Source organism: Lithobates pipiens, unplaced genomic scaffold (assembly GCF_037356315.1).
Source record: "Lithobates pipiens isolate NorthernLeopardFrog02 unplaced genomic scaffold, aLitPip1_a1.2 Scaffold_1, whole genome shotgun sequence".
NCBI classification, from domain to species: domain Eukaryota; kingdom Metazoa; phylum Chordata; class Amphibia; order Anura; family Ranidae; genus Lithobates; species Lithobates pipiens.
This window is the reverse complement of record NW_027507685.1, coordinates 114439303-114450773: the sequence shown is the minus strand read 5'-3', so window position 1 is coordinate 114450773 and position 11471 is coordinate 114439303. Positions and strand designations below refer to the sequence as shown.

General features: G+C 49.1%; 1 long non-coding RNA gene across 1 annotated transcript; it reads left to right on the top strand.

The window, feature by feature from the left end:
* Positions 1 to 415: 415 nt before the first annotated feature.
* LOC143967431 (uncharacterized) lies at positions 416 to 8323 on the top strand. The gene is made up of 3 exons (XR_013271636.1): positions 416 to 501; positions 6457 to 6514; positions 8228 to 8323. It is a non-coding gene; the product is annotated as an uncharacterized LOC143967431 (long non-coding RNA).
* Positions 8324 to 11471: the final 3148 nt, after the last annotated feature.

Genomic DNA, 11471 nt, shown 5'->3' with positions numbered 1-11471 from the left:
GGATGGATGGATGGAGACATGGATGGATGGATGGAGACATGGGTGGATGGATGGATGGAGACATGGATGGAGACACTGATGGATGGGTGGATGGAGGGAGACAAGGATGGGTGGATGGATGGATGGAGACATGGATGGATGGATGGATGGAGATATGGGTGGTTGGATGGATGGATGGATGGAGACAAGGATGGGTGGATGGATGGAGACATGGGTGGATGGATGGATGGAGACATGGGTGGATGGATGGATGGTTGGATGGAGACATTGATGGATGGGTGGATGCATGGAGACAAGGATGGGTGGATGGATGGATGGAGCCATGGGTGGATGGATGGATGGAGACATGGATGGATGGGTGGTTGGGGGAGTTTGCTAGTAGAAATGACTAACAAGTCGAGTATTTGTTTTTCAGGCGCCTCTCCTGTCTATATTGTGTTACAATTGTGGAGTAGAGATGTATGAAGGTAAAGAGTATGAGCAGAGCACCTTCTGGCTAAGGTAAGTCCTGATGTCATTCAATGTGTGAGGACATGGGGGAGGGGGGGCGGAATTCTCGTCAGTGCTGGAACTTCTCATAAAGATTATCTCTGTAAAATTGTCCAGCCCTCTATTACATTACGTCTTATCGGATTTCTGCAGGCATTACTTCTGGAAAAAAGTCAAAGCGTGGCGGTTATCTTGTAGCAAGGGGCAGATTTTTCATATTAAATATTTCTCATTTCATTTCACCGTATAAAGTCTACAGTTGTCTTAAAGCTGAACAGCGGACACAAAACATTTCATTTATATCTATTCCACAAAGGATAGAAATCCACTTTGTGTGTACCAAATACCTTCTCAAACCCGGATATGACCTTGTAAAAGTAGCAGTGACATCATCAGTGGGCTGTTCATGGCCTGTGCAGATAGCGGAGCTGGGGGAGGGGCCCAGCAGGCTCCACCTACTACAGGAGGGGGTGGAGACAAGACCAGCACCCCTGCACAAGGTAGAGTGAGCAAAGCTGTGGGAAGTGCTCCGCAGGCTCCACCCACTACAGGAGGGGTCGGAGACAAGACCAGTCCTCCTGCACAAGGAGAGAGAGCAAAGCTGTGGGAAGGGTTCAGCAGGCTCCACCTACTATGGGAGGGAGCGGAGACAAGACCAGTCCCCCTGCACAAGATAGAGAGAGCAAAGCTGTGGAAGATGCCTGTGACGGAACGTCCCTCACACTCCGATTGAGTGTTTCCATCTATATACTGCTTCCTAAGTTCTGGAACACAAGTCCAATGGATTTGGCTATAGGAACCCTCAAGAACTAGACGACACCAGTCTTGGAGGACATCAGGAGAAACCTTTATTTGAGATCTCACACAAAATATATACAGCAGGGTGACTAAAACCTAACCTAATTAGCATGAGCTAATTATCTAATCAACACTGGACTCCTTCATTCAATTGCAGGTTAATTAGCACAAACAACAAAACAAAAATAGGTGAAATACTCTTTAGAATCTGTGTCAAGCCAGACTAGATTCATTTACATTATACAAGACACAGATAGGTGGCTGGAGGTGATGATATTAGCATCTAAGAGTTTGTGTCCCAATAGTGTGATTCTGTCTATTGCTAACATGGCATTTACAAATCCAGAGTCTGTGTGTCTTGGGGGGGCACAGACCTGAATCCAAGTAACACCACCTCAGGGGTCCGCAGGCATACAGCTCACAAAGAGCACCGTTCCCCCAAATGTGAGGGCCCATAATCACAAGGCAAGAGGCTCGCATTCAGTCCCCTCCAAGAGCCTTGGTCCCATCTAGGTCTGTCACAGTGGCCAGCAAGCTCCACCTACTACAGGAGGGGGCGGAGACAAGACCAGTCTCCCTGCACAAGGATGAGAGAGCAGAGCTGTGGGAGGGGCCCAGCAGGCTCTGTCTACTACAGGAGGGGGCGGAGACAAGACCAGTCTCCCTGCACAAGAAGAGAGAGCAAAGCTGTGGGAGGGGCCCAGCAGGCTCCACCTACTATAGGAGGGGGCAGAGACCAGACCAGTCTCCCTGCACTAGAAGAGAGATCAGCCATGGTCAGTCTTTATTACAGGAAGTCCCACACTGGATGACTGCACAGATCTGGGAGAAGGTTTCCCGGAAGAAGTCACATGACCGATGGATTTATTATCCCGGAGTTCAGATTTAATCCCGATTTTATTACTTTTAAAGTAAATTAAACAAAGTTTTGGCTGCAGTGATGAAAACGGCTTCTTCCAAAATGAAAAGCTGTGAAGAACACAATAGGAAGGAGGGGGGAGATTTACTAAATCTGGAGCACTCGGAATATGGTGCAGCTGTGTGTATGGGAGCCGATCAGCTTCTAACTTCAGCTTGTTCTCTTAGGCTCCGGCAATAAAACCTGGAAGCTGATTGGTCACTTTACAGAGCCATGTCAGATTCTGCACTCTCCAGTTTTTTATTAATCAACCCCCCCCCCCCCCCCTGATGTGTGAGCTTCACAAATGTTACACTGCCATCTTCCTCCTCCATTGTTACATGTATGGAGTTGTATAACCTGAGACCTGATTGTACACTAGAGACGGAGCCAATTATAATTGGGGTGATGACCTAACGTGTGGACTGATGATGTCATGCTCAGGGCTTTACTTTGTAATGCATAACGTTGTTTTTCCTTATAGCATAAAGCGGTTGTTACATGCTTCTTGTGGTTTTGGTTCCCCCTGGTGGTCAGAAGTCAGACTTATTTTTAGGCTTCATCCACACAGGACCTTATTTGAACTCTCCTTGAAGCCAGCAGCGTTCTTTTTTTGCAGAAATGCTCAACACTAAAAGTTGAAGTGTAAAACTGATCTCCGGCTTTCAGCCCCGGGGTTCTCACTGCTGCGACTTTGAATCTGACATTTCGGTGCGACTTGAGGTTTGTTAACAGAAGTCAATTCGAGACGTATTGAAGGTGGAACTAAATGTAGTACAGGGACCTCCTTCTAAGTCGGAGAGACTCAACTCGGCTCCTAGTAGAACGGTTCTGTTGCCGCTAATGGGTCACGACTTGTCCTGCAACTTTGAACTCTCAAGTCGTGGCCGTGTGGACCAAGGCTCAGTGAAGTTTAAAGAAGACTTCCACCCCAAAATGGAACTTCCACTTTTCAGAACCCCCCCTGCCCCCCCCCCCGTGTCACATCTGGCACCTTTCAGGGGGGAGGGGAAGAGCAGACACCTGTCTAATCCAGGTATTTGCTCCCACTTCTGGGCATAGATAGTTGCAGTATCCGTGGTGATCTACACCATGTCCGGTGCCTCCTCCACCCCCTCCCCCCTACTGCTGTCTTCTGGGAGACACACAGGTCCCAGAAGACAGCAGGAACCTGTGGGATCACACAGCGCGACTCGCGTATGCTCAGTCGGGAACCAGGCTGTGGAGCCGCAAGGCTTCACTTCCTGATTCCTGTACCGAAGATGGCGGCGCCTCATCTGCGCCCCCCACCACTGTCTTCTGGGAGACACACAGGTCCCAGAAGACAGCAGGGACCGGTCGGATTGCTCAGCGCGACTCGCACATGCACAGTCGGGAACCAGGCTGTGAAGCCGCAAGACTTCACTTCCTTATTCCCTTAGTGAAGATGGCGGCGCCTCATCTGCCCCAGAAGACAGCAGGGACCGGTTAGTATTTCCCGGATATAATTAGGCAGAAGTGGCGGGAGCGGTGGTTGAGCCTATGAGTAGGGGCTCTCTTTAAGCTCTCAGAGCTCCAGGCCTTCCTGGTAGGGGTGGAGGCTGCGCTGGTCTGGCTGTGGGCTAGCATTGGAAAGAAAGCCCATGGTGTATGTTCCTCTGGAGTAGCAGTCCAGGGGACGCCGTACAATCACTGTGAGGGTCACTTTGATTTATGGCGCCACGGTCACTGCACCATACCACGCGCTTTTTTCTCACCTGCCTCCTGGGCCGGTCCTTTTGGCTGGGACCGGAGGAATTTTTTGATTCCTGGTCGGAGTTCCTGGTCATTGTTTCACACAATGGCCACTTTTCACTCTCCTCTCCACTTCCTTCTCCCCCCACTTTCTTTTATTTAAGCCCTTTTATGTTTGTCACTTTTTGTATTTTTAGGTTTGTACGCATTTTTTTTTATGTGTGATTGGTAAGGTGCAGGTCCTCGGGCCTGCCCTGAAAGTCTTGGGAGAACCTTCTGGCTTGGTTCACCCTCTCTCATGGGGTCTCCCTTCGGGGGGAGCCCCACCGAGTACTTGGGTGAGTCTGTTTCGACAGACCCTCCAAAGAATGGGGTCGGTCTGGTTTCGGCCAGATGGACCAAGTGCAAAGCCTTCTGATTTTGGAGGACTTGTGTACACCCGTTTGTGTTTCACTCTTTATGTGTGTGCACATTTTTTTGCCACCAGGTAACATTTTTGGCATGTGTTCATAAAAAAATACAGCACTGTGGGATGAGAACTTCCCGCCCCACTCCCAGAGCAAAATACAATCAGCTGAGGGCCACTCATCCATTCACAGGAAGCTTTGTACTCCAGTGATGGGCAAATAGGAATTCTCAAGGTGGGTTTTATGATGGTGACACCAGTGGACCGTGTCTGTGTCATGTGTGCAGAGAGGTCTCCATCAGAAGCCCATGTGATGGGTGACAACACAGGAGACCCATTTACCAGTAGAGGTCCATATACTAGTAGAGGACCATGTACTAGTAGAGGTCTATGTACTAGTAGAGGTCTATGTACAATTAGAGGTCCATATACTAGTAGAGGCCCATGTGCTAATAGAGGTCCATGCTCTAGTAGAGGCCCATGCACTAGTAGAGGTCCATGTACTAGTAGAGGCCCATGTGCTAATAGAGGTCCATGCTCTAGTAGAGGACCATGTACTAGTAGAGGTCTATGTACTAGTAGAGGTCTATGTACAATTAGAGGTCCATATACTAGTAGAGGTCCATGTACTAGTAGAGGCCCATGTGCTAATAGAGGTCCATACTCTAGTAGAGGACCATGTACTAGTAGAGGCCCATGCACTACTAGAGGTCCATGTACTAGTAGAGGCCCATGTGCTAATAGAGGTCCATGCTCTAGTAGAGGCCCATGTGCTAATAGAGGTCCATGTACTAGTAGAGGACCATGTACTAGTAGAGGTACATGCACTAATAAAGGTCAGTGCTCTAGTAGAGGTCCATGTACTAGTTGAGGTGCATATACTAGTAGAGGTCCATGTACTTATAGAGGTCCATACTCCAGTGATGGCTGCATAGCAATTCTCGGGGCGGGTTTCATGATGGTGACACCAGTGGACCGTGTCTGTGTCTTGTGTGCAGAGACATCTCCATCAGAAGCCCATGTGCTGGGTGATAACACAGGAGAACCATGTACTAGTAGAGGTCCTAATACTAGTAGAGGCCCATGTAGTAATAGAGGTCCATGTACTAGTAGAGGTCTATGTACAATTAGAGGTCCATATACTTGTACAGGTCCATGTACTAGTAGAGGCCCATGTGCTAATAGAGGTCCATGCTCTAGTAGAGGCCCATGTGCTAGTAGAGGTCCATGTGCTAGTAGAGGTCCATGTGCTAGCAGAGGCCCATGTGCTAATAGAGGTCCATGTTCTAGTAGAGGTATATTTACTAATAGAGGTCAATGCTCTAGTAGAGGTCCATATACTAGTAGAGGTCCATGTACTAGTAGAGGTCCATGTACTAATAGAGGTCAATGCTCTAGTAGAGGTCCATGTACTAGTAGAGGTCCATGTACTAGTAGAGGTCCATGTACTAGTAGAGGTCCATGTACTAATAGAGGTCAATGCTCTAGTAGAGGCCCATGTACTAATAGAGGTCAGTGCTTAGTAGAGGTCCATGTACTAATAAAGGTCAGTGCTCTAGTAGAGGCCCATGTACTAATAGAGGTCAGTGCTTAGTAGATGTCCATGTACTAATAGTGGTCAGTGCTCTAGTAGAGGCCCATGTTCTAGTAGAGGTCCCTGTACTAGTAGAGGTCCATGTAATAATAGAGGTCAATGCTCTAGTAGAGGCCCATGTACTAATAGAGGTCAGTGCTCTAGTAGAGGTCCATGTACTAGTAGAGGTCCATGTACTAATAGAGGTCAATGCTCTAGTGATGGGCGCATGGCAATTGTCAGGGCGGGGCTCATGATGGTGACCCCAGTGGACCGTGTCTGTGTCATATGTGCACAGAGGTCTCCATCAGAAGCCTATGTGATGGGTGACAACAACACGGGAGAACAACTGAGAGACACCCTATAACAGGAAGTGCCTGAACTAGGAACTCCATGGCGGGGTCACTGGGGATTATTCTATAGAAAGCTGCAGTTTTTGGAAATAATTTTTAAAATGAGGGTATTCTGATGAAGATGATCTGAGAGGGAAGTGATGGGATTACATTGTATCCACCTCCAAGAAATGTCCTTCTTTTTTTGTTACATTGTGTCTTTATCATTGAATGTTTCTCACTGCAGGCAGAGTTATGACATCAGTAAGGTGGACACACGTTACACCACAGGAAACGAGATGCAGGTCAGCAATTCCTTCACATTTACACAATTCATTCTCATTGTAGATCAGAAGAGTCTTAATCACATCCGACCCGCTATTCAAATCAAATAAATCAAATATTTTTTGGTCCATGTACTAGTAGAGGCCCATGTACTAATAGAGGTCCATGTACTAGTAGAGGCCCATGTACTAATAGAGGTCCATGTACTAGTAGAGGCCCATGTACTAACAGAGGTCCAGGTACTAGAAGAGGTCCATGTGCTAGTAGAGGCCCATGTGCTAGTAGAGGTCCAAGTACAAGTAGAGGTCCGTGTACTAATAGAGGTCCATGTGCTAGTAGAGGCCCATGTGCTAGTAGAGGTCCATGTACTAGTAGAGGTCCAAGTACAAGTAGAGGTCCGTGTACTAATAGAGGTCCATGTGCTAGTAGAGGCCCATGTAGTAGTAGAGGTCCATGTGCTGCTAGAGGTCCATGCACTAGTAGAGGTCCATGTACAAGTAGAGGTCCATGTACTTATATAGGTCCATGTACTAATATAGGTCCATGTGCTAGTAGAGGCCATGTACTAGTAGAAGTCCATGTACTAATAGAGGTCCATGTACTAGTAGAGTTCCATATAGTAGTAGAGGCCCATGTACTAATAGAGCTACATGTACTAGTAGCGGTCCATGTGCTAGTAGTGGTCTGTACTCTAGTAGAGGCCCATGTAATAGTAGAAGTCCATATACTAGTAGAGGTCCATGTACTAGTAGAGGTCCATGCTCTAGTAGAGGTCCATCTGCTAGTAGAGGTCCGTGCTCTAGTAGAGGTCCATCTGCTAGTAGAGGTCCATGCTCCAGTAGAGGTCCATGTACTAGTAGAGGTCCATGTACTAGTAGAGGTCCATGTACAAGTAGAGGTCCATATACTAGTAGAGATTCATGTGCTAGTAGAGGTCCATGCTCTAGAAGGGGCCCATGTACTAGTAGAAGTCTTTGTACTAGTAGGAGTCCATGTACTACTAGAGGCCCATGTACTAGTAGAGTTCCATGTAGTAGTAGAGGCCCATGTACTAGGAGAGGCCCATGTAGTAGCAGAGGTCCATGTATTAATAGAGGCCCAAGAACTAGTAGAGGTCCATGTACTAGTAGAGGTCTTTGTACTACTGGAGCCCAATGTACTAGTAGATGTCCATGTACTACTAGAGGTCCACATACAAGTAGAGGCCCATGTAGTAGTAGTTGAGTTCCATATACTAGGAGAAGTCCAGTAGTAGAGGACCAGTAAAGGCCAACTCAGGTTGCCAAGAAATAGATGAAGACCAGCTGCCATTGATCCAGAGTAAGACCAACTCTTACCTAGCCCATTTGATGCCAATGCCAGGCATGTGCGCTCTGCAAAGGGTGCATGCCCAGCCATGACTATGAGGCTCATTTACACTTGCTTCAACTTTAACTTCAACCCAACTCATTACCTCCAGCTCTGCTGATCCCCCACTCAGTAGTAACCCCCAGCTCTGCTGATCCCCCACTCAGTAGTAACCCCCAGCTCTGCTGATCCCCCGCAGGGGCTCATGCATGTACAGATACCCTTATTTAACCAGCAATTGAAAACTCCCTGACAGTGATATGTTTACAGTGTAAAATAGCCATGAGCAACACTGGCTTCACATGCAGCATATACACTTCATTTATTCCTTTTTACTGTCATGTATTTCTAATAAGAGTCACTTATTCCGCTGCTTTTATTATCAGGCCAAAGTGCTGCGGCTGCTTGCAACAGTTTACCTGGAATGGGATTGCAAACTACACCAGGATAAAGCACTGAGTGCCGTCGGATTGGCGAATGAGGTAATCGCAATTCATGAATGTCACCAATAATATTGTGTCTTGTGTAACCAAAGTGGGGGGGGGGGGGGCATAAATCCTCATTACACAGACAGGTACTGCTTCCTCATTATTGAGCCTGGCTGATTCTCTTATCACATTGTGAGTGTACCCGACAGAGTGTATCCGACAGAGTGTACCTAAACCCAGCAACACAAATGTCAGTATTACATTACAGCCCTTACATGTGGCGGCTGCATTCCTTTTCCCTTTTCTTGGGGGTTTGTTTAAGCAAAAAGAATACATGCGCTTTGTATTAAGATGTATTTGTCCTTTACCCACACTGCCTTACTTTAACTGACAATTGCGCTAAAACTGACAATATTGCAACGCTGTACCCAGACAATACCAATAGAGCTTTCTTTTGGTGGTATTTCACCACCTCTGAGTTTTATTTATTTATTTATTTATTGATTGCGCTATAAATAAAAAAAAAGCAACCATTTTGAAAAAAAAAAAACACAATATTTTTTTCCTGATATAAAACATCCAATTAAAAAAAATGTAAAAAAATCGAATTTCTTAATCAATTTAAGGCCAATATGGATTCTGCTACATATTTATGTTCAAAAAAAAAAATCCCAATGAGCGTATATATTGATCGGTTTGCATAAAATTCCTAGCATCTACAAACTATGGGATATTAATTATTATTTTTTTATTAAAAAAATATCCCAGTAAGCGTATATTGATCGGTTTGCATAAAAGTTAATAGCGTCTACAAACTATGGGATATTTTTGATTTATTTATATTTTCTTACTAGTAATGGCGGCGATCAGCGGCCTGTATCGCCCACACAACCCGCCCCCTCTCACGCTGCGCACAGGGCAACCCGCCCTCTCTCACGCTCTGCCCAGGGCAACCCATCCCCTCTCACGCTGCGCACAGGGCAACCCGCTCCCTCTCACGCTCTGCCCAGGGCAACCCGTCCCCTCTCACGCTCCGCCCAGGGCAACCCGCCCCCTCTCACGCTCCGCCCAGGGCAACCTGCCCCCTCTCACGCTGCGCCCAGGGCAACCCGCCTCCTCTCACACTCTGCCCAGGGCAACCCGTCCCCTCTCACGCTCCGCCCAGGGCAATCCGCCCCCTCTCACGCTCCGCCCAGGGCAACCTGCGCCCTCTCACGCTGCGCCCAGGGCAACCCGCCTCCTCTCACACTCTGCCCAGGGCAACCCACCCCCTCTCACGCTCCACCCATGGCAACACGCCCCCTCTCACACTCCGCCCAGGGCAACCCGCCCCCTCTCACGCTGCGCCCAGGGCAACCCGCCCCCTCTCACGCTTCGCCCAGGGCAACCCGTCCCCTCTCACGATGCGCCAGGGGCAACCCGCTCCCTCTCACACTCTGCCCAGGGCAAACCGCCCCCTATCACGCTCCGCCCAGGGCAAACCGCCCCCTCTCACACTCCGCCCAGGGCAACCCGCCCCCTCTCACACTCCGCCCAGGGTAACCTGCCCCCTCTCACACTCCGCCCAGGGCAACCCGCCCCCTCTCACGCTCCGCCCAGGGCAACCTGCCCCCTCTCACGCTCCGCCCAGGGCAACCTGCCCCCTCTCACGCTCCCCCTAGGGCAACCCGCCCCCTCTCATGCTGCGCCAAGGGCAACCCGCCCCCTCTCACACTCTGCCCAGGACAACCCGACCCCTCACACTCTGCCCAGGGCAACCTGCCCCTTCTCACGATGAGCCCAGGGCAACCCGCCCCCTCTCACACTCCGCCCAGAGCAACCCACCCCCTCTCACGCTGCGCCCAGGGCAACCCGCCCCCTCTCACACCCCGCCCCCTCTCACGCTGAGCCCAGGGCAACCCACCCCCTCTCACGCTCCACCCAGGGCAACTGCCCTCTCTCACACTCCGCCCAGGGCAACCCTCCCCCTCTCACACTCTACCCAGGGCAACCCGCCCCCTCTCACGCTCCGCCCAGGGCAACCCGCCCCCTCTCACGCTGCGCCCCCAGGGCAACCCGCCCCCCTCACGCTCCGTCCAAGGCAATCCACCCCCTCTCACACTCCGCCCAGGGCAACCCGTCCCCTCTCACGCTGAGTCCAGGGCAACCCGCCCCCTCTAACACTCAGCCCAGGGCAACCCACCCCCTCTCACGCTGCGCCCAGGGAAACCTGCCCCCTCTCACACTCTGCCCAGGGCAACCTGCCCCCTCTCACACTGCGCCCAGGGCAACCCGCTCCCTGTCACACTGTACCCAAGGCAACCCACCCCCTCTCACGCTGCGCCCAGGGCAACCCACCCCCTCCCACACTCCGCCCAGGGCAACCCGACCCCTCTCACGCTCTGACCCAGGGCAACCTGCCCCTCTCACGCTCCGCTCAGGGCAACCCACCCCCTCTCACACTCTGCTCAGGGCAACCCGCCCCCTCTCAAACCCTGCCCCTGGGGAAACCCACCCCCTCTCACACTCCGCCCAGGGCAACCCGCCCCCTCTCACACTCCGCCCAGGGCAACCCGCCCCCTCTCGCCCACCCCTTGTACCGGCTGTGGCCAGGAGCTCCGCTGTAATTAGTAAAAAACAAAACAAATAGTCAATTATTTCTTATGACGGACTGTTTCTTCATATCTTTGATATGTGATCGATATCAGTCAACACGATTCTGGCCAAAATGAGAATCACTATTTTTTTGCTTAGAATAAAAAGATAGCGATTCTCGTGACGTAAAATCTTACACATTATATATAAAAAAATAAAATAAAAAATGGACTAACTTTACTGGTTAGTTTTTTTTTTTTTTTGTAAATTCATTAAAGTTATTTTTTTCAAAGAAAATTGCATTTGAAAGACCGCTACGCAAATACAATCTCACATAAAATATTGCGACAACCACCATTTTATTCTCTAGGGTGTCTACTAAAAAAAATATATATATAATGTTTGGGGGTTCCAAGTAAGAAAATTGCATTTGAAAGACCGCTGCGCAAATACAGAGTGACATAAAATATTGCAACAACCACCATTTTATTCTCTAGGGTGTCTACTGAAAAAATATATATAATTTTTAAGTTTTGGGGTTCCAAGTAATTTTCTAGCAAAAAAAAAGCCTAACTTTACTGGTTAGTTTTTTTTTTAAATTCATTAAAACTGAAAATTTATATCAAAT